Source organism: Corythoichthys intestinalis, chromosome 12 (assembly GCF_030265065.1).
Source record: "Corythoichthys intestinalis isolate RoL2023-P3 chromosome 12, ASM3026506v1, whole genome shotgun sequence".
Lineage (NCBI taxonomy): Eukaryota > Metazoa > Chordata > Actinopteri > Syngnathiformes > Syngnathidae > Corythoichthys > Corythoichthys intestinalis.
This window is the reverse complement of record NC_080406.1, coordinates 50,491,121-50,511,963: the sequence shown is the minus strand read 5'-3', so window position 1 is coordinate 50,511,963 and position 20,843 is coordinate 50,491,121. Positions and strand designations below refer to the sequence as shown.

Below are 20,843 nucleotides of genomic sequence, written 5' to 3'. Positions count from 1 at the left end.
CCGGACCACCCGTGCACCCATCAACCGGCCTTCAGGGATGGCAAGAGGGGACGCACCACCAACCCCACCCCCACCCCTGTCCACGAGCCACAGCCGCAGCCCCCCAACCGGTACGCCACGGGACCTCCAGCGGCCCACCAAGCCCAGGGCAGGGCAGGGTCGCCCGCCGGAGCAGACAACATCCAGCCGATACACTGGCGCCCAGCCAGCTACCTGCAACGGAGCACAGGGCGGGTACCCAGTCAGAGAAGAGAGGGGAAGGCGGAGGCAGGAGGACGACGAGGAGCTGCCACGGGGCGACGCGAGATCGGTGCCCCGACCTCCCCCCACTCCCGTGGCCGGCAGCCCAGGCAGAGGGGAGTCCACGCCCCAGGACCCACGCCATAGAGAGAAAGTGTGGGACCCACCTACCACCCTATTACAGGTTCCCGGCTGGCAGCCATTACCCAGCACTGTGATGGGATTGTGAGGGGAGGGTAGTGCAATGTATGCATTAAAATAGGAGAGCTTGGCTTGGGGCAGTGGGACTGCAGTATTCAATTTCTACCCAGCCGCCCGTCCCACTGCCCTTTGCCGGAGCTCTCCTGTGGAGTATGATGTGTGTGGTGCGTTAAAAAAGGTGGAGGGATGGTGGGGCCTGCCGTGAGAAGTTAACAGTGAGGCACCCCCTCCGACAGGTCCAAACCATCCCACAACCTTGGTGTGTGATGCATTAAAAACAGGGGGGAGCGGGGCCTGGACTGTATGGCCCCGTCCCAACTCTCCCCGGAGAAATGTATGATTATTTAAGTGCCAGGGTGAAAGATATTTACAGTGCCGAAGTGAGAAGTGCATGAGTTAAGAGGCAGGCTCCCACGGGCGTGGCCCCGTCCACTGGAACCACTGGCCGCAGGGCGGGAGAAGCGCCAGGGCCTCGATCAACCCCCGCCCCAGACCACCCACGGCGCACCCACAACCGCTCACCCATCCTCCAGCCGCCCGAGCACCCACTCCGCACCCCAAGCAGGCGCTACGCCAAGCGCCGGAGACCAGGTGACGTCCACCCCACCGGCAAGGGACAGCAAGCCCTACCCAAGGCTCCGCGGGCCCCAAAAAGCCCCGCCGACGACCCTGCCAGCATGAGCGCAGCGGCAGCCGTCGCGGTCCAGAGAGGCGGACGGGGCGGAGACGGACCAAGGGGATGGAGGCGCAACCCCCTCCAACCCACCCCCGGGCCAGGAGGGGTGCACGGTATGACACCAGGGGGCACCTCCCCAGCACCCGGTGCAAGGAGACGCGGCTCCGGCCGGGCCGACCCAGGAGGGAACTATGGCCGCCGCATACACCACCCAGCCCCCACTCCACCCAACCCCGGCTGGCCAGGGAAGGGCCGCGGCCCCGGACCGGCACCCGCGCGGCACCCCCACCCGCCCACGAGACCAGTGCGCGCCCAATGGGACCCACGCATGACCAGCCGAAACCAGACAAGCCCTAGCTGAAAACCCCGGGGCCAGGACCGGCGACGGGACGGCACTGGGCAGGACGCCAACAAACTCCACCTGTGAAGGTAATTAATATATAGGGTGTCCCAGAAAAATTGCATACGTTCCCCAGCAGCTGGCAACCAAATTGTCTATGGGTTTCTTGGTAGATTAAACCCATTTGACCGACTAAACTTTGAAGGAAAAAAAAAAAAGTATTACATGCTGCTGGGAGTGTATAAAGCAGTTCAGGTTTAAACATGTCCAGTTTTCAGCTGCAAAAGGATGCATACAACTTCCCTGGACATCCCGCATATACTGTATCAATTTATGTATACATTTTTATTGTTTTTGTGGCATTCCTTCGCAGGCGAGAGAGAATCCTTATTCTATCTTCATCATTCTTGCGACTATTTTCCACTGTTGTTCATATTTGTCCATTTTATTTGTCTGTTTGGCAGATATTTTCTGTAATATTATATATTCAATGATTAGATTTAGCCATTGGTTCATGCTAATGTTTTGTTTGTTTTTCCAATTCAGCAATATTGTTTTTTTCGCTATCGTTAAACTTGCTAGTAGTGGATGGGCTTGATGGTTTGAGATATTCACTGTATTCAGATCACCAAGCAGACAAAGAGTTGGAGACAATGGAATCCTGCAGTTCAATAGGAAAGAGAGTTTCTTCGTTACCTGTGACCAAAACTCTCGCACTGGTTTACATTGCCAAAGAGCATGTAAGTACGTGTCTGGAGTATCTTCGTTGCAGCTTGTACATTTATCTGATTGGGAGCACGCCATTTTGTACTTTTTAGATTGAGTAATATGCCATCTGTGCTATATTTTGAACTGTATAAATTGAAGGTTATTATTCTTTGTCATTGTAAATGTATTTTTACAGATGTTAGACCAATAGTTATTATCTAATGTTACTGAAAGTTCGTTATTCCATTTTTCGATTGGTAGACAAGTAGAATTGCTACATGAGAAAGCTAGGTTTATATACTGTTTAAAGTTTTTTGTTGTTGTTGTTGTTGAGGATGGATGTTTATTATTTTATTTACGAAAGGTGGTGGGTCTAACGTACCCGTTAATGATGGGAATTTGCTTCTGATGGCTGCCCTGATTTTATTGTATTGAAGGAAATTGACACCTTTGATTTGGAAATCTTGTTGTATGTTTTTCAAATGACATGAATGTATTATCTTTAAACAAATGCTGTAACTGGTTTATTCCCGTATTATCCCATGTGCTGAAATAAATAGGAGTTTTATTGACTCCAAAGTCTGGGTTGTGCCAGATTGGTGAAAATTTACACTGGAATAATTATGATTGCGTAATTTCCATACCTTTCCACCAGGTTCTCAAGGTACATGCTATTATTGGGTTTTTGAAGCAGCTATGGTGCTTGATATTAGAACTAATAAAGGGAGGGTTTGCCAATTGTATTCGGTTGCAGTCTGTTTGCCCTAATTGCAGCCATGACTGTTGTTCAGTGTTAAGAGGTAACCGCCTAATAATATATTGTATTTGATTTGCTATATAATAGTGTTGGAAATTGGGAGCCTCTAAACCCCCCTTCTGGTTTATTTCTTTGCAATTTGGCAAGGCTAATTCTGTTTTTCTTGTTCTTAAAGTAGAATTTTGTGACGGCTGAGTCTAGGTATTGAAACCATTTTTGAGTGGGTTCAAAGGGGATCATTGAGAACAAATAATTTATTTGTGGTAATATTTTCATTTTGACTATCGCTATCCGGCCCAAAAGTGAGATGGGTAGATTATTCCAATGTGTCAAATCTTCACATATTTTTGCTAAGAGAGGTGTATAATTTAGCTTAGTTAATTCTGTAAGTTTTGGTGAAATGTTGATTCCAAGATACTTTATATTCCCTATTGGAATATTGTAATTTAGATTTTGATCTGCAGGATTCCATGAGTTTGTTGATAAGGGCATTATAATTGATTTTGACCAATTTATAGCGTAATCTGATATTTGAGAACATTTCTTTATAAGTTTAAAAACCTCATGAAGGGAGGATTCAGGTTTTTCTAGATATAATAGTATATCGTCTGCGTATAAGTTTTTGTGTTGTGATGTTTGCGAGCGGATCCCTTTAATATTAGCATTTTGTCTTATTGTAATTGCTAATGGTTCGATAAATAGAGCTAATAATAGGGGTGAGAGTGGACAGCCTTGTCGAGTTCCCCTTTTAAGACAGAAACTTTGTGAAATTACCCCGTTTGTGTTGACGGTGGCTTTTGGGGCGTTGTAGAATGTTTTTATCCAACGGATAAATGGCTCACCAAAGCCAATTTTTTTCAAAATTTTGAAGAGAAAAATCCAATTGACCTTGTCAAATGCTTTTTCTGTGTCCAAATAGAAGATAATTGCTTTCTCTTTATAATTCTGTACTCTATTAATGAGATTTAACAGCCGTCTTATATTGTTTGTAGAGTGACGTCCTTTAATAAAGCCGGTCTGTTCATTATGAATTATAGTGGGAAGAGTTTGTTTTAATCTAGTAGCTAAAGCCTTTGCAATAATTTTAATATCTGTTTCATTAAGGATATTGGTCTACAGCAGGGGTCATGAATTAAAAATCCTCTGGGTCCGAAATTTAAAAATTACAACAATCTCGGGTCTGGAAATATTTTTAATGCTTCTTTTTTTCCCAAAAATACAAACGTATCTTTACGTGACCATGCTGATAATTACAACATTCAAAAATGTAAATAATATATAAAAGGTGCATAAAACTAAAAAAGTGCTTTAATTGAATCATTGAATAGCAACATAAGAGCATGTTCAAGACTTTTTTTTTTTTTAATTGGGGATACTGACAGGGGAACTTGCTTTATTTTTTGACAGACCTCTTCTTTTTGCTTTCCATGAAGCAAAGTTTCAGCAACTGCACTCATACAATCTTTGACAATCGGTGCGTCACTGAAAGACTTTTTGTTTTGACCCAATATCCACGCTATTCTGAGGAAGCATTCATTTGCGCGTTGCTGTGCAGTGAATGAATGAACCATGAGCCTTGAGGTGCGATCATATTGAGCCCTTAATTCCGCTATTTTTTGAGAACGGATGGCAGAGTTCATAGGGAAACTTTGCGAAAAAGCTGCGTGCTTCGTCTCATAGTGTCTTTTCAAATTGCTGCTCTTTACAAGTGCTACCGTCTCTGAACAGATGAACCATAGCGGTCTTGTGCTGCCGCCAGGTAAAATGAACAAAAATGTGTTGGTCCACTCTTCCTTAAAAACTCTGTTTTCAGCATCAATCTTGCGTAGTTTTGAGCACGCCATTTGCCGTACCTTTGTCGCATCTTCCTCAAACTTCATTCGGCTCAGTATTTGGCTGTAACTCCGCGGAGTCTGGAAAGCGAGTGTGAGACATGCTGTTCTAAAAATAACTTTCAAATGCTTCACTCCCATTGGCTGGCTCACGCGCGTCACCGCTAAGGGTTTTGTTTGTTGCCCACCTCCACTCTGCAAACCCGCAGACAAAAATGATTTTTGTTGTTGCAACGTGTATTAGTCGCGACAGCTTGAGATCCGGTCCAGACGGCTTGGGGGTCCGGAACCGGACCAAGGTCCGCGTTTCCGTGACCTCTGGTCTATAGTTTGCTGGTTGGGTTAGGTCTTTCCGCGCTTTTGGCAGTAGTTTGATTACTGTAGTGTTCATAATTCATATTGTCTCTAATTTGACCATTGGCACTGATTTCCTGAACCATTCTATAGAAAAGTGGGGCCAGCATATTCCAAAAGTGTTTAAGATATGATGTCGAGAACCCGTCGGGCCCCGGTGCTTGACCTGTTGGCTTGTCCTTTACGGCATTCCATAATTCAGCAGGGATAAGTGGGGTATCTAGCAACTGTTGGCTTTCTAAAGTTATTTGGGGGATGTCAAGATTGCTAACGAATAGGTCAATGTCTTCTTCGTTATGATCATTTGTCACCGAGTATATGTTTTTGTAGTGTAGTTTTGTAGTTTTCTGGCGATTGTTTTACTATGCCGGCTGAATCTTGTTTTGTTGTAATTAATGTTTTTTCTTTGTTCCGTTCAAGTTGGTCTGCTAAATATTTCCCGGATTTGGTATTATGCTCAAAGTTGGTATATCGTAGTTGTTGTAACAGAAACTGAGTTTTTTTTAGACGGAATGCTATTGAGCCGTTCTTTGGCGCTGAAAAGTTCTTTTGTGGTATTGTCTGTGGGATTCTTGGTGAATTCCTCTGTCAGTTGTTTGATTTGTATTTCTAATTCGTTTTCCAACTTCTGTTCTTGTTTTTTTTTAATATGATGAATATGTTTCTCAAAGCAATGATGGTGAAATGTTTGGGGAATTATTAAGTTCCATAAAGTCTTTCCATTCTTTCTTAACGAATGTATCAAATGATGGGTCATCTAATAAGGAATCATTACAGCGTCAGGTTGCGGGTATCGTGCTGGAGTCCATTTTTAGGGCTAAAGAGATTGGTGCATGATCACTGATGATTATTGGATGTATTCTTGGCGAAATATTGTTAATAGCTGAGATATTCGCTCGAAAAAAATCGATTCTTGAGCACGAACCATGGGCTGGTGATTGAAAGGTATATTCCCTTTTTGTTAAATGCCTTGCTTTCCAAACATCACTTAAGCCGAAATCGGCCATATATTTCCTAAAGGTTCTTGCAGTTTGTGACTGTTTAGTGCAGTGTTTTTCAACCGGTGTGCAGCGGCACACTAGCGTGCCATTAGACATCGAGAAATTAGCTAATGTAGCATTTATATATACATATATGGCGGAAAACACAGAAAAGCATGAAAAAGCAGTTTCTGCTCTTGCAACCCTCTTTAAAATAAACTGCTATATTTTAAGCCAAAATAATTGTTGTTTGAAAGAACAGTATGTCTATATGCTGCCATAGCAGATTCATGGCACATTAAGCCCCCGAACTATTTTTTATTTTTCTGTTTTACCCTCATAACCAACGTTTACAGACATTGCGCAACCGCTTTTGTTTCAAACCCCCCCCCCATAAAACGTAGGTAATTAATTATATTTATTATTCAAAATGTCTCTCATTTTGTAATATTTCGTAAAAATAAAAAAAATAAAAAAAACCTTAAAAAAATTATTCACTCGCATAGTCTAAAATTTTAAACAAATTACTTCACAATGGAAAAAATGGTGTCTGTAAAAAAGTCACGGATATCTACCTCATAACTATCGCTTAATTGTATTTTTTTTTGTTACTATCGCAATTTCTCCGATATGTTAGATGATAAATAATCGATCCAAACAAAGAAAAATTGAAAAATAACATTTAAAAGGTTAACTATAAGAAAAAGAAACTCTCGACCACTCCTTGATGTCTGCGATTTTTGCATTGCGACCCTTGTTATATTACCATGTTTCACCCATAAAATCCCCCCAAAATTCAGCTGTGGCCATTCACAGCTGTGTCTTGACACTCAGTGAAACATGCGACATGGAGTTTTTGGATCGAAACAAGGTAAGTACGCGACAATATCTCGTTAAAGTCATGGCGTCTTTTATTCTGCTCTCGCATGCTCTCACCTCCAGATAGGGTTTTGCTGTTTTAAAAAAATAGTTTTTTTTAGAAATGCCCTCCTGTCCAAAATTTTTCTTTCCCCAGAAAATTGAGATTTTAAGCTTTCCAATGATGTATCACATGTGCATATCGGACAATTTTGAAATTTGACCAAATTGGGGGTCTCAGAGCGGAACTTCAAATCACCTGAGTGTTTTCCGCTATATATATATATGTAATATATATTGTAATGTCCGTAACCGTGTGAAGGCCCTTGAAGGGGCCATCAGACTGCAGAGTGGTGACGTAGCGGGAAGCAAACAAAGAGGGAGGGAGAAGGACATGTGAGCGAAGTTAGCGGCCGCATGTTGCGGATGCTGCTGTTATTGTGTTTATTATTTTCCATTGTTGCCACGATAAAGTGGGAAAGTCATCACTAGCCACGTTTACATGCTGACTTTTATTCATACCGATTCAAATCATTCCGAATGGAAATTTCACATCAGCTGTTTACATGTCACTTCATCTATTCCGATCCAGTGTTTACATGTGACTGCCTTTATTCCGAAAGGACGTTTGACAACTGCCGTCTGACATGCGCAGATTAATCAAAACAAAGCGTCACGTTGCAAAACGATCGATCGTCAGATCAGCTGCTGTTTTAACTTTTCGAGTGGAAACAAAACTTCAGAATGATACGCCATTCATTTAAAAAGTTGTGTGGGTGCGCTGTGCGTGTGCTTGGAAGCCATATTGCAAGTGACGTTACTTACGTCACCAAGTGACGTCATCACGTCAGTACGGAGCATGCGCAAAAAGAACGCAACCAGACACCATTCCGCTTCCCTGTTTACATGATATAATTTAACTTCTAATCGGTTTGGGAAAAGGAATATTCCACCCCTGTGAATCGGAGTGAAATTCCATTCGGTTTGGGCCTGTTCATTCCGAATGAGGTGTTTATATGGAACACATTTATTCGGTTTGAACAAATATTCCGATTGTAATTGGAATATTTGGCTCCATGTAAACGTGGCAACTGACTCCTCTCCTTTCTATCTGTAACTGCCTGATCTCTTCCAAACCGTTAACCCAGTAGGTGGCGGTAATGCCCCATGATACGAGGGGTAGAGTGCCAACACACAAGAAGAAGAAGCCCAGTAGGCTAACGCTAGCCGCTAACGCTACAAGCAAACGTGGTGTAGTCGGGTTTAAGGGAGCTTCGCCAAACTTTCACCTGAGATTAAGTCGACTCTTGGCGGCCTCCAGACGCGCTTTCACCCGCTGTCCTACCTGATTCTCACGATTTCAGGAGAGGGTGTTTTCAGTGTGTTCTACTGGTAGCCAGGCTAACGCTAATGGCTAACGCTACAAATGAATGTAATGGAGTCGGATAGCGGCTCTAACCTTGTGGAAACGGCTGAACTTAATGAGTGGATGGGGCACGGACTGCATCTGGCAATCAGTAGGTCGCATTATTTTCTATCTATGTGTGCGTGTGATTTCTCTGATAGCTTTTATGATGGTAAAGGCAAAGCAAATTTATTTATTTTGCACAATTAAACACAAGAGCAATCGGTCTTTGTCAGTCACGTGCCCAAACTAGCGGACACGCCCCCATGCGCCATTTGGAGTGTACCACGGATGTAAACAAACCAGAACAGGAGTCGATGCACCCGTCACGATCGGGTAATGACAACCCGATCGTGACGGGTGCATCGATTGTGACGGTTGCTACTGCGCACGCCCAGATCGACGCCATTTTCTCCCGAGCGATGACGGGAGATATAGACATATATGTGAGAGACTCAATGATCGAAATACATTTAAAATGTATTTTTTTTAATCGGTAGGGCATCTGAGGTACACCCTGATCCAAGCAATTCATGTGTACACAAAAAGAAAACCTTAAGACTTTATTTAATCATGAATAAATCTTAGGCAAGCCGCGATTGGTTCTGCGCATGCGCGTAGAGCACCGCCCCCACTTGAGTCACGATGCCGCAAGAGTGATTTATGTGGTAGATTCTGACATAAAAAAATATTAATCAACCTAAAGACATCGAAGAATAGTGAATTTTTAGGTCTGAATCTCTTGCGTTTATAAGCGTAAAGCCTTTGAAGGAAGTGACGTGATGCAGTCACGTGAGAGACGGTCGCGCTCGGGTAGCTATCTGCGCATGCGCGTTAAAGTTCTTCGTTTTTTTTTTTTTTTTTAATTAATCGCGAATTTTAGTGCATACTGCCATCTACTGTATAAAAATGTACATCATCTACAGTTTGCCTCCACCCTTATCTGTGTATCAATATAGTCATAATAATTCTTTAAAAGAATTGAAAAAGTGCTTCCCTTACATACTTAAATGTCTTCCCCTCCCCTCCCCTCACCCCCAGTAACCCCTTCAGAGACCATTCACGCTGGTTAAATTTAAAAGAAAAACTTTAAACCTTACGGACTTTGTTATAACATACGTTTCTCAATGGTATTACAAATAGAAATTGTTATTGTAATAATGTACGAAGGCTTCAGAGTCCTAGATTTGTATGGTGAGTATAGTTTAGTCCTTAACAGTAACAATTAAAAAGAGCCTCTATTTTGACTTTTTTATATTTAGTATATATACAAAATTTTGTTAAAGCCCATGCTTTGATTTAATTCTGCAGCTAAATCCAACAATAAAATGTTTTTGTTTTGTATATATTTTGGTATATTCGTAGTTTCATGTAATTTGCTGTGATTATAAAAAACAAAACATTATCACTGTCAAATTTATTGTTGTAATATTTCGACCATTTTATAAGGATTCAAGGATTTTTATTGTCTCATCAGTTCACATTTACATGTTAATGGTGAGAAATTAGAACTCAGGTCCCGCTTTAAAAGCAAATATAAATGCAGAGTGAGTATAAAAGAGCAAAATTGTAAGGTGCATACAAAAATAACAAGCAAGAAAGACAAAAACGCTGGATAGAAGTATAAAAATATGTAACTACTAAAACAATTTAGCAGTTGGCTGACTTGAGCTTGTTAGGGGCTAAGATGTGCGTGAGGTATATAGACATGATCATAGTAGTCCAGTAATATTGGGGGTCTACGGAGCATGGCAAGAGTTCAACAGTCTGACAGCTTTAGGGAAGAACAACAGAAAATTTATGACAACACTGAAAACTATGTGGCAGTCATTCTTTAGTCCAAAATACATAATACAAACCTACAAATGCATAAATATAATTAGAAATACTCTTGAGGATAAACAGTAGAGAAGGTGAATAAACAAATAAAAGCTGTAAGGTGACATTTATTGCTGTATTAAATTTAGGGGAAAAAAAAAAGTTTCATAGGAAAGCATCCAATGATTATGCCGTAGATTGAAGAAAACAAAATGCCTTAAGCTGAAACAGTTTTAATGTGCATGTGTAGAACAAACTCAAACAAAAACATTAAAGTTTAATGCATTGGACAGCAGGAACAACTGCAGTATCCTGTAGGTGTTTCCTCCTCGCAGTAAAACGCCGTTACTTTACCCCTTTTCTCCTCTCCAACAAATCCTATAAAAGAACATAAAAACACTGAGAAATACCGTTTCCAAGCACTGTGGCTTTTCCACCATGTCTATGCTTTGTTGAGATGTTAAGTGTCTCTAATGACACCAAGATAAGCTTACACAGTGCAACTCACCTCGTGGGGATTGTTTGAACTGCTCCCCATACCCATGGCAGATCTCAATGGTGTACATGTTGTAATACTCTCTCCTGAATTCTGCACAGAACCTGCTCCATGTCCAGACACCTGTGGGATAAAAAAAAATCACATTTACATATATAGCTTGTAGACAAATGTGACAACAGCACAAAAAAAGTACATGTCATTGCATTTTACTGAAGTACTTACTGTTAAGCCATTTAAAATGTGGCCGTCTTCTGAAGGAGTCTGGAGAACCAAGGTCTCTGATTCTGGACCACACAAGCGCCAATGTGCATATAGCACGGTCACCTTCCCGAAGGACAACTTTTTCATGTATGTTGGCAGTCAATACTTCTGGCAACTGTAAAATATAGGTCAGCTGACAATGAAAAAGTATCAAATTTATTAAAAAACAAACGTTTAAAATGTAATTGGCTTCTCATGACAATTACTAAACTCCCTGCGCAATACTGCCTCATTGGGCCCTGTCTCTGATTATAATTACTAGTATAGCAGTTATGTCCTCAATTTAGATCAAAGGAAATTATGTCCAGGATTAGGCAGCTGTCAGTGTCATCCTCAACCTTTCAAAGAAGACATAATTTACACATGACATGCAGGTGAACGTTATGACCAGGTAAGCAATCAATTGCAGTGATGACCATTCCCCTTATCAACATTGATTGATTATCTTGTAGTTTTCTTTTACCTGTCTGATTGAAGTTTAGTAAGATATAGAGGGGGTTGCCTTTGGAACCCTGAAGACAGGCTGTAGAGATCCCTGAAGAAGAGGGGACGCTTTCTCTGTCCAGAAGGCAAATCTGTGCCCATGCCTTTAAAAAGAAATGCAAATAAATCCATGCCCAATACCTCCCAATGTTCTTTGACATAAGTGTCACAAAATGAAAAACAGACCACCAAAAAGGCTTTAAAAATGTGACAATATTTGATAATTTTTCAGAAAAAAAAAAAAAAAAAATTATTTACAATATTTCTACAATTGTGAAAAGGAGGATGGTCTAATATCGTAATGTCTGTTGAGAAGTGAAAACAATCCATTTGTGCTTCAATATAAATCATTACTTTAGATGAAATAAATTTCATGTAACGCTTCTGATTTAACTTAGTTGCTCAATTAAGGCATTTACCCATTCATTGATGTCCTGAATCATTGTTGGCCAATAGAAGCTAGAAATGGCCTCGACGCCGCTCTAGTTCCCAGAGTTATTTTGACACTCCATGAGGATAGTCTGCTTCCCCTTTGACTTGATGACCAGGCGCATATATTTTATTGGGGGGTCTTTTATCTGTTGGACGAAAATTAAAAAAGCAAAGAGATTCTTAAAATTCAGTAGATTAAAATGACCACCACCTGACAGAGATCAATAATAATAAATAAATAAAACTCAGCTCTGGACCTTCTCCCACCTGACATTCACAACAGTTTCACTTATTTTTATTATAACATCTCATATCTTTCTCATTTTCTACTTAAAAAACAAAAATAGAAAAAGTGCCTCTTTTTTTCAATGATTTCAATATCTTTATAAATAGTTTATGGAGCTGCGTTTTTTAAATGGCATAAAAAATAGTTACTTGGCCTATAAAGGATTAAAAAAACGTAGAGGCTCATATATTCATGACCCTCTTTTCAGACCTATAACACAAATTGCCAGTATAACATCAGTTTTACTTACCTTTAACAATGAAATCACGCACCATTCGTCGAATCTTACGGCGCCCACTTGAGTAGTTGGAAGCGTTCCGTCGACCAGGTACCTTGGAAGATGCTAGGTATCCACATTCATCTTCTCGGATCACTCGAAGTATCTATTAAGACATATTCAAGCATTTCATGCTACTCGAAGATAGCGGCATACACACACGCATAAAAAACCCTCAATGTCCGAGCCTAACGCATAAATCTATATCTCCCGTCATCCCTCGGGAGAAAATGGCGTTGATCTGCGCGTGCGCAGTAGCAAACCGTCACAATCGATGCACCCGTCACGATCGGGTAATGACACGGGTAATGACAGCTCCGACGCCACATGACTTGCCTGGTATAGACCCTATTCACGTGACGTCACAGCCACGCCCCCGCGCCATGATATCCGCATACTCGCCATAGAAATGCATTAGCGCTTCGTAAATTCTTCCTATTATTGCACGTTTTACTGCTCGCCAACATTAATACTCAAAATGGTGAAGTCGTGTGTGGCGGTCGGTTGCAAAAACAGAGAAGATAGACGGAGAGACTTGAATTTTTACCGTATTCCGAGAGACACGAAGAGGAGGCCGCGATTGACTGCTGCAATTCGACGAGACAACTGGGCTCCAAACGACTACCACAGATTATGTAGTAGTCATTTTATATCTGGTAAGATGCATTTAATATATATTTAGAGGGTTTCGGGCTGACAACCACAATTAAGATCATTGCTAGGCTAATCGCCGACAACATACACGTATGTATGTAGTTAGTGCTATCGCTAAACCATATAAACATTAAAAGCCCTAGCGCCATTGACAAATGACATGAAATACATTAGACTTGACAGTGGATGTTAGCAAGAACAAAAGATTTTCAATTGAAAATTTCGTAACTCACCTTCCGAGCACAAGATTCCTGCCGAATTTTCGTGTACGAGGACGTGTTTCACCTAACCAGCAACGTTGCATTTATAAGCCTCCAAGCTCTTAAAGTTTTTCAAACTTTCGTGAGAATAGGCTGATTTTGTGTGGGTATCAGATGTCAGGCGAAGCCAGCGGGTCGAAAAACATCGATTTAGGCATCAAATACGGATCTGGCGAATGGATAAACTGAAGCTTTTCCACGTAACGCCTTTTATGCAACGGATCCAATGAGTTTACAGCGTCAGATAACACCGGGGCTTCCATGAATTGCTCTATAACTTGCTCGACTAATAGAAAACAATGAGAATAGGTCTGAAAAAGAGGTACAATATGGCGGCCGGAAACAGCGACACGCCCATTTTGTGACGTAGGTGAGTAGGGTCTATAGACCCTACTCACGTGACGTCACAGCCACGCACCCGCGCCATGTTGCCCGTATAGACCCTACCCATGTGACGTCACAACTCCGCCCTCCTGACTGGTGCCGCCCAATTGTCCGTCAACACATCGTGTTTACCTGTTACGGCTACGTACATTCCTCCTATTTAAGGCATGTTTTTCTGCTCGTTAACATTAATAATCAAAATGGTGAAGGCGTGTGTGGCGGTCGGTTGCAATAACAGAGAAGATAGACGGAGAGACTTGAAGTTCTACCGGATTCCGAGAGACCCGGAGAGGAGAGCGAGATGGGCTGCTGCAATTCGACGAGAAAACTGGGCTCCAAACGATTACCACAGATTATGTAGTAGTCATTTTATATCTGGTAAGATGCATTTAATATATATTTAGAGGGTTTAGGGCTGACAACCACAATTAAGATCAAAAGTAGGGTAATGGTAGAGAGGAAAACTAGTTAGCTTTCTTGGCATGCTAACTAGCCATGTTATCTGCCTCATTAAAAAGCTTACGTTATAGTATTTGTTTAACCATCGCTAAATACACTAAGCACGCTGGAGTGGAATCTTGTAGCTGGTGGGAGACGTTGATGACAGCGTTTACTTACCTTAAATATTGTGTAAAGTGACGGATGATGGTCACGTAAATACCAGACTTGTTCCATTTTTTTCATTGTGATGTAATTTGTTGAAAAGTTTAAAATATGTGAGTAAATAATTTTTCAAACTCATTTTTTTAAAACGAAATATTAGACATCGATTAATGATTCTAAGCTAAAAATGACACATTTCGAATAATAAATAAAATTACTTACCTTCTTTTTATGGCTGGGTTGAAACAAAAGCGGTTGTGTGATGTCTGTAAACGGGGGTTTCCAGGGTAAATCGGAAAAATTAAAAATAGTTCGGTGGCTTATTGCGCCATGAATCTGCTATGGCAGCATATACTGTAATTTCCGGACTATTGAGCGCCCCTGATTACAAGCCTCACCCATTACGTTTTTAAAGGAAAAACCATTTTGTACATACAAAAGCCTCTCCTGTTTATAAGCAGCGTGTGCCCACAAAGTAACATGAGATATTTATGAAGAAATACACAGAGCTTTCTGAGTTTTAATAACATACTTTAACGAATCGGGTTATAAATATAGCACGTGACTTACGGGAGTAAGGGAGGTGCGGAAGAGCGAGAGACGTGCCTTCCTGTTGTTGAGGGGGTGCGTGCGCGTCAGCTGCTGCAGACAGCAGTCGTGTGGTGTTCCACGAGTTTCCAACATAAATAATTGCAACCTAACTAAACGGGTGACTCTTTATCAACGTTACAATACCTTAACTTTTCTTTCCGAAGAGCGCCAGCAAAACGGCACTTAGTTGACTCCTCAAGCTCACTCCTGAGCGTGTGTCGTCCTCTTCGTCACGCAGCAGACCGGCTTTTCGAAACCCGTTGGTGACGGTGGATTTTTTTTTCACTGCTCCACGCTGTCAGACTTGTGCAAAAGTTGCTCTGCTCGTGCGGCCAGTTTTGGTAAACGATCTCTCATCCAAGCCTTCAATTCAACTCGGCACGTCATACCCATTTCTTCTAGCATTTTCCATGATGCCGGTCTGCTAATTTTACGAAAGCACAAAGATGAGGGTCTGCTACTTTTATTCGCGCACAAAGCTCAAAATTAAAATATGGGTCAGAGTGCAAACTAGCGTCTTCCTCGACACATATATATTCCACGTGTATTACGCTTACATTTTATGCTCGAGCGCTCCTGGTGGTCGTTAGAAAAATTGATAAATTGGCCGCATCATTGCAGACGCCTTAGGATTCAAAATGAGGGAAAATAGTAGTGGCTTGTAGTCGGGAAATTACGGTAGACATATTGTTCTATCAAACACAACAGTTCTTTTGGCTTATAACAGAGCAGTTTATTTTAAAAAGGGGTGCAAGAGCAGAAACTGCTTTTTCAGTCTTGTCTGTGTTTTCTGCTAATATATATATATATATATATATATATATATATATATATATATATATATATATATATATTGTAGCGTCACCGGGGCTGTCATCAATGGGTTAATTTATGCACCAGCACGGGACTGTCGTTGGTGTGCTGGTGCACCGGCGCGGCGCTCCGATTGGTGGACTGGATTGCGTCAGTGTATATAGTTGTTTTTTTTTTTTGCATTGGTGAGGTGGCGGGAAGTTAATAAAAGAGGAAAAAGGCGCTGAGGCTCGTGTGCTGTTTTCGCGACCAAACTTCCGCTAAGCAAACGCTACATTTGGTGTCAGAAGTGGGATTGCAGGATGGCGACCACAATTGAGGAGATTGAAGATTTCATTTCACGCTTGCAAATGGAGCACGGGAGTTTGGCGAATCGGAGCAAACCGAAAGGACAACGTCACCCTGACGGAGCGAGCGAGCGTCGCTTCCCAGAACGACGAGCTGAAGCAAGTAATGAGAGGGGGCGGCTTTACGAGACGGCGTGCACCCCCCTCCCTTATCAGAGCAAGCCAAAGCAACTACGCTACTCTGACGGAGCAAGCGAGCGCCGCGCTCACAATCAGCGAGTGGAGGCGAGCAACGAGGGGGAGGGCTTTGATGGGATGAGGATCGATCCCCGTCCTTGCCATGGGGGGCGCCATTATGCGACATCAAGCATTCCCAAATGCCATGAATATAACATGGGAAGCAGTGTGCAAGCAGCAAGTGGAACTGTGGAGATGCCGAGGCAAAAAGTGATGACCAAACTGCCACGTTACAATGGTGAGGGACCGCTGGAGACTTACCTCATCCAAGTTCAAATGGCGGCACAATTTAATGGCTGGTCAAATGAAGAGACGGCGGTCCAAGTTGCCCTTGCATTGGAAGGAAATGCCCTGCAGATCCTAACTGATCTTCGGCCACAAGAACGGCTTTGTTGGCAAGCACTAGAGGGAGCTCTGCGTCAACATTTTGGACACCGCAACTACGCTGATGATTCAAGGGACAAGCTGTTCAACCGTCATCGAAAAGGAAACGAGTGCTTTGGCGCTTATGCAGCAGACCTCCAGCTTCATGCAAGACAAGGTTACAGCACTTTCAGTTCCATGGCGCAGGAAGAACTGGCCCTGCAAGCCTTCATTCGGGGTCTTCGTCCACAGCTGCTTCAACAACATGTTCGTTTGTGCGCACCAAAGACATTGGCTAGTGCGCTCGATGAGGCTGAGCGGGTCGAGCACATACTGTGTGACAGCAGGGCAGACTGTGGGCCAAAGCACAGAGCTAACCGCGTTGATCTAGGAGACTACGAAGATGGCCACGACGACGAAGTGGTTTGCCAAGCCGCCACCGCACCCCAGCACCGGCCGAAGTGGCGTCGCAACAAAGACAAAGAGAAGTGCTTCCGGTGCGGTGAACCCGGGCACGTCGCACGCCATTGTCCAGCTCCGGCACCGAAAACACTCGCTGACCAACAGTTAAACTAAAGAGGGGTGGCACAGCGGGAGAACTGCCACCGATCTCGTCCTCCCGCACAGATTTGCTACGACTGGGTCGCCTCGGGCAAGCACATGGATTACACTTGGACTGCTGCATAAATGGGACCCTGTGTAAGGCTTTGGTGGACACAGGGTCCACCATCTCCCTCATCTGCCCTGGTACCCTGCCTGGTACCACGGCCCAAAAACCCCAAGGATGGAAACGCACCAAACTGCACATAATGACTGTCACAGGAGAACGAGCCAAGATGTGGGGCGTTAAGACTCTCACTGTGACCGTGGCTGGACAACAGGTGGACCACCAGTTCTGGTTGGCCCAAATACAAGATCCCTGCATCATTGGGCTAGACTTGCTTTCAGAATGGAAAGCAGTGGTGGACGTAGCCAGTACTGCACTAAAATTGGACTCTGAGGTGATTCCCCTGCAAACGGCTGGCGGAAAAGGACTGCGACACACGTCCATGCCATCGGCGGTGAGAAGGCACGATGGACCACAAGCCACGAGACCGAATCCACTACCACCATCCGCTGAGACCAAGCAAGCCATCGAGGAGCTGTACCGACGGAGCAGTGATGGTTTAGAAAGCGGCCAGCGTCACCAGTTGAAGGAGCTGTTGGACTGCTTCGCTGACATCTTTGCCGCCAAAGACAAAGACTGCACGCACACCGGCTTGGTTCAGCACGAGATAGATACCAGGGATGCAAGCCCCATTCGCCTTCGGCCTCGGCACCTTCCCTTCGCCAAGCGTGCTACAGCCGAAAAACAAATTCAAGAGATGTTGGAGGCGGGAGTAATCGAGGCATCGTCCAGCCCATGGGCAGCCCCAGTAGTTCTGGTCAAGAAAAAAAATGGCACTTGGCGATTCTGTGTAGACTATCGGCGGCTCAATAAAGTTACACGCAAGGACTCTTACCCCCTGCCGCGTATCGACGATGCCCTTGACTACGTCGCCGGCTCCTGCTGGTTCAGCTCTCTTGACCTGCGGAGCGGATATTGGCAGGTGGAACTAGCCCCAGAGGCACGACCAAAGACTGCATTCTCCCTGGGACAAGGATTATGGCAGTTCAGAGTTATGCCATTTGGACTTTGCAATGCTCCAGCCACCTTTGAACGTCTGATGGAGAAAGTGCTCGTTGACATTCCACGCAGCCGCTGTGTTGTCTACTTGGATGACCTTCTAGTCCATGCAGCTAACTTCCAGAGCGCGCTGAGCCACCTACGGGAGGTGTTCGACGCAATCAGACAAGCTGGGCTTCGTCTCCACCCCAAGAAGTGCAACCTGTTTAGACGAGAGACGTCATTCTTGGGCCGCGTCATCAATGCGGCGGGGGTGGCCACCGACCCAGCTAAGACAGCGGCCGTGAAAGACTGGCCGGTGCCGGGGAATGTCAGTGAGCTGCGCAGTTTTTTGGGCCTGGCGTCCTACTACCGTCGATTCATTCGGGACTTCGCCTCCATTGCCAGCCCTCTGCACAAATTGACGCAAAAGGGGCAAGTGTTTCAGTGGACTGAGGACTGTGGCCGGGCCTTCACCAGACTCAAGAGAGCCTTAATTGAAGCTCCAGTGTTGGCCTACCCCGACCTCCAGCGACCATTTATAGTGGACACTGATGCTAGTAACGTTGGCATAGGGGCAGTGTTGTCACAAGAAGGCGAGCACGGTGAGCAAGTCGTCGCCTACTATAGTCGTGCCCTCAGCCGGCCTGAACGAAATTACTGTGTCACACGGAGGGAACTGCTGGCTGTGGTCTTGGCACTGCGCCGGTTCCGGCCATATTTGTATGGGCAAAAATTCCTTCTGCGCACTGACCACGCCTCGCTCACCTGGCTTCTCACTTTCCGGGAGCCCGAAGGACAGCTCGCTCGGTGGATGGAGACGCTGCAGGACTACGACTACGAAATCCATCATCGTCCAGGGCGTCAACACACCAACGCTGATGCCCTGTCACGGCGGCCCTGCAATGACTGCCGACACTGCCAACGCCAGGAGGAACGAGAACCGGTGGCCACAGTGGCAGTGGCACATCGAGAAGCAGCCGCGGCCGAAGAGAATACTCTCGGCCGGGGTGGGGCACACGACCGAGCGACAGCGACGGCTCCCAACATGGTTGAGGTTGACCTGGTGACGTTACGACACGCCCAAGAAGGGGACCCCGTTCTCAGCCGTGTTCGAGGATGGCTGGAGGCCGACCAGCGTCCAGCATGGGCGGCCATCGCTATGCTCGACCAAGAGACTAAGGCACTCCATTCGCAGTGGGCTGGCCTTGTCATCCGTGACAACCTTCTCTACCGTCGCTGGAAGAATCCTGCTGGCACCCGTGATATCCTCCAACTCCTGGTGCCTCGTAACCTGAGGATGCAAGTCCTCCAGCTCGTCCATGGCTCGGCCGGAACGGGTCACTTCGGCGTCACCAAGACCCTGCTGCGCCTCCGTTCCCGATTCTACTGGCCAGGATGTCGCCTAGATGTTGAACTCCATGTGCACCGCTGTGACACTTGCACAGCACAGAAGGGGCCAGGCCAACGCTCGCATGCCCCCCTGCAACAGTACCAGGTGGGGGCACCCATGGAGCGTGTGGCCGTTGACATCCTGGGCCCCTTTCCAGTCACCGAACGAGGAAATCGATATGTCTTGGTGGCCATGGACTATTTTACCAAATGGCCTGAAGCCTATGCTGTCCCTGACCAGAGCGCCATCACTACCGCCGAACATCTGGTCAATGAGATGTTCTGCAGATTTGGTGCCCCAGAGGAATTGCATAGTGACCAGGGGCGGAACTTCGAGGCTAAGGTCTTCAGTGAGGTCTGCAAGCGACTCGGAATCAAGAAGACCCGTACTACGCCACTGCACCCCCAGAGTGATGGTTTGGTGGAACGTTTTAACCGCACTCTGGCCACTCAACTTGCCATCTTGACCAGCCGTCAGCAACGTGATTGGGACTTACATCTACCTCTGGTCCTATGGGCATATCGCTCGGCGGTTCAGGAGTCCACTAAATGCACTCCCGCGGCTCTCATGTTCGGGCGAGAGCTCCGCACTCCTGTTGACCTGGTGTTTGGATCCCCTCCTGAGCCAGAGGTGGTGGGCGAGGCAGGAATGGATTACTATGGCCATCTGCGAGACAGACTACGAGAGGTTCACGACGTAGCCCGACAAACCCTCGGCCAGGCTGGCGTTCGCCAGAAGAGGGCATATGACGTCCGCTGTAGAGGGGAAGACATCGCTGTCGGCGCACAGGTTTGGATCTACAGCCCAGAGCGAAAGCGGGGATTGTCCCCAAAACTCATGAGCCACTGGGTGGGACCGTGCACTGTTCTGGAGAAACTGTCGGATGTGGTGTATCGAGTACAGACATTGAGGAGGAACCGGGTGGTCGTCCTCCATCGGGACCGGCTCGCCCCTTATCAACCCCGGGCAACTCCAGAGACGGAGGCCAGTCTGGAGGAACGGGCTGAGAACTCTCGGACATCTCCTACGCCGGCTGGAGTAGAGACGGGGCGTCCTCGGCGGCACAGCAGACTTCCTTTCCGGTTACAGGATTACATTCTGGACGCTACGGTTGCTGGGGACAACTAACCGGCTAGGTGGGGGCTGTGTAGCGTCACCGGGGCTGTCATCAATGGGTTAATTTATGCACCAGCACGGGACTGTCGT

At 45.1% G+C, this 20,843-nt stretch overlaps 1 long non-coding RNA gene across 1 annotated transcript; it reads right to left on the bottom strand.

The window, feature by feature from the left end:
- Positions 1–10,386: 10,386 nt before the first annotated feature.
- LOC130926621 (uncharacterized) lies at positions 10,387–12,631 on the bottom strand. The gene is made up of 6 exons (XR_009066263.1): positions 12,381–12,631; positions 11,832–11,990; positions 11,393–11,516; positions 10,891–11,044; positions 10,678–10,788; positions 10,387–10,547 (listed from the first exon to the last, which is right to left on the bottom strand). It is a non-coding gene; the product is annotated as an uncharacterized LOC130926621 (long non-coding RNA).
- Positions 12,632–20,843: the final 8,212 nt, after the last annotated feature.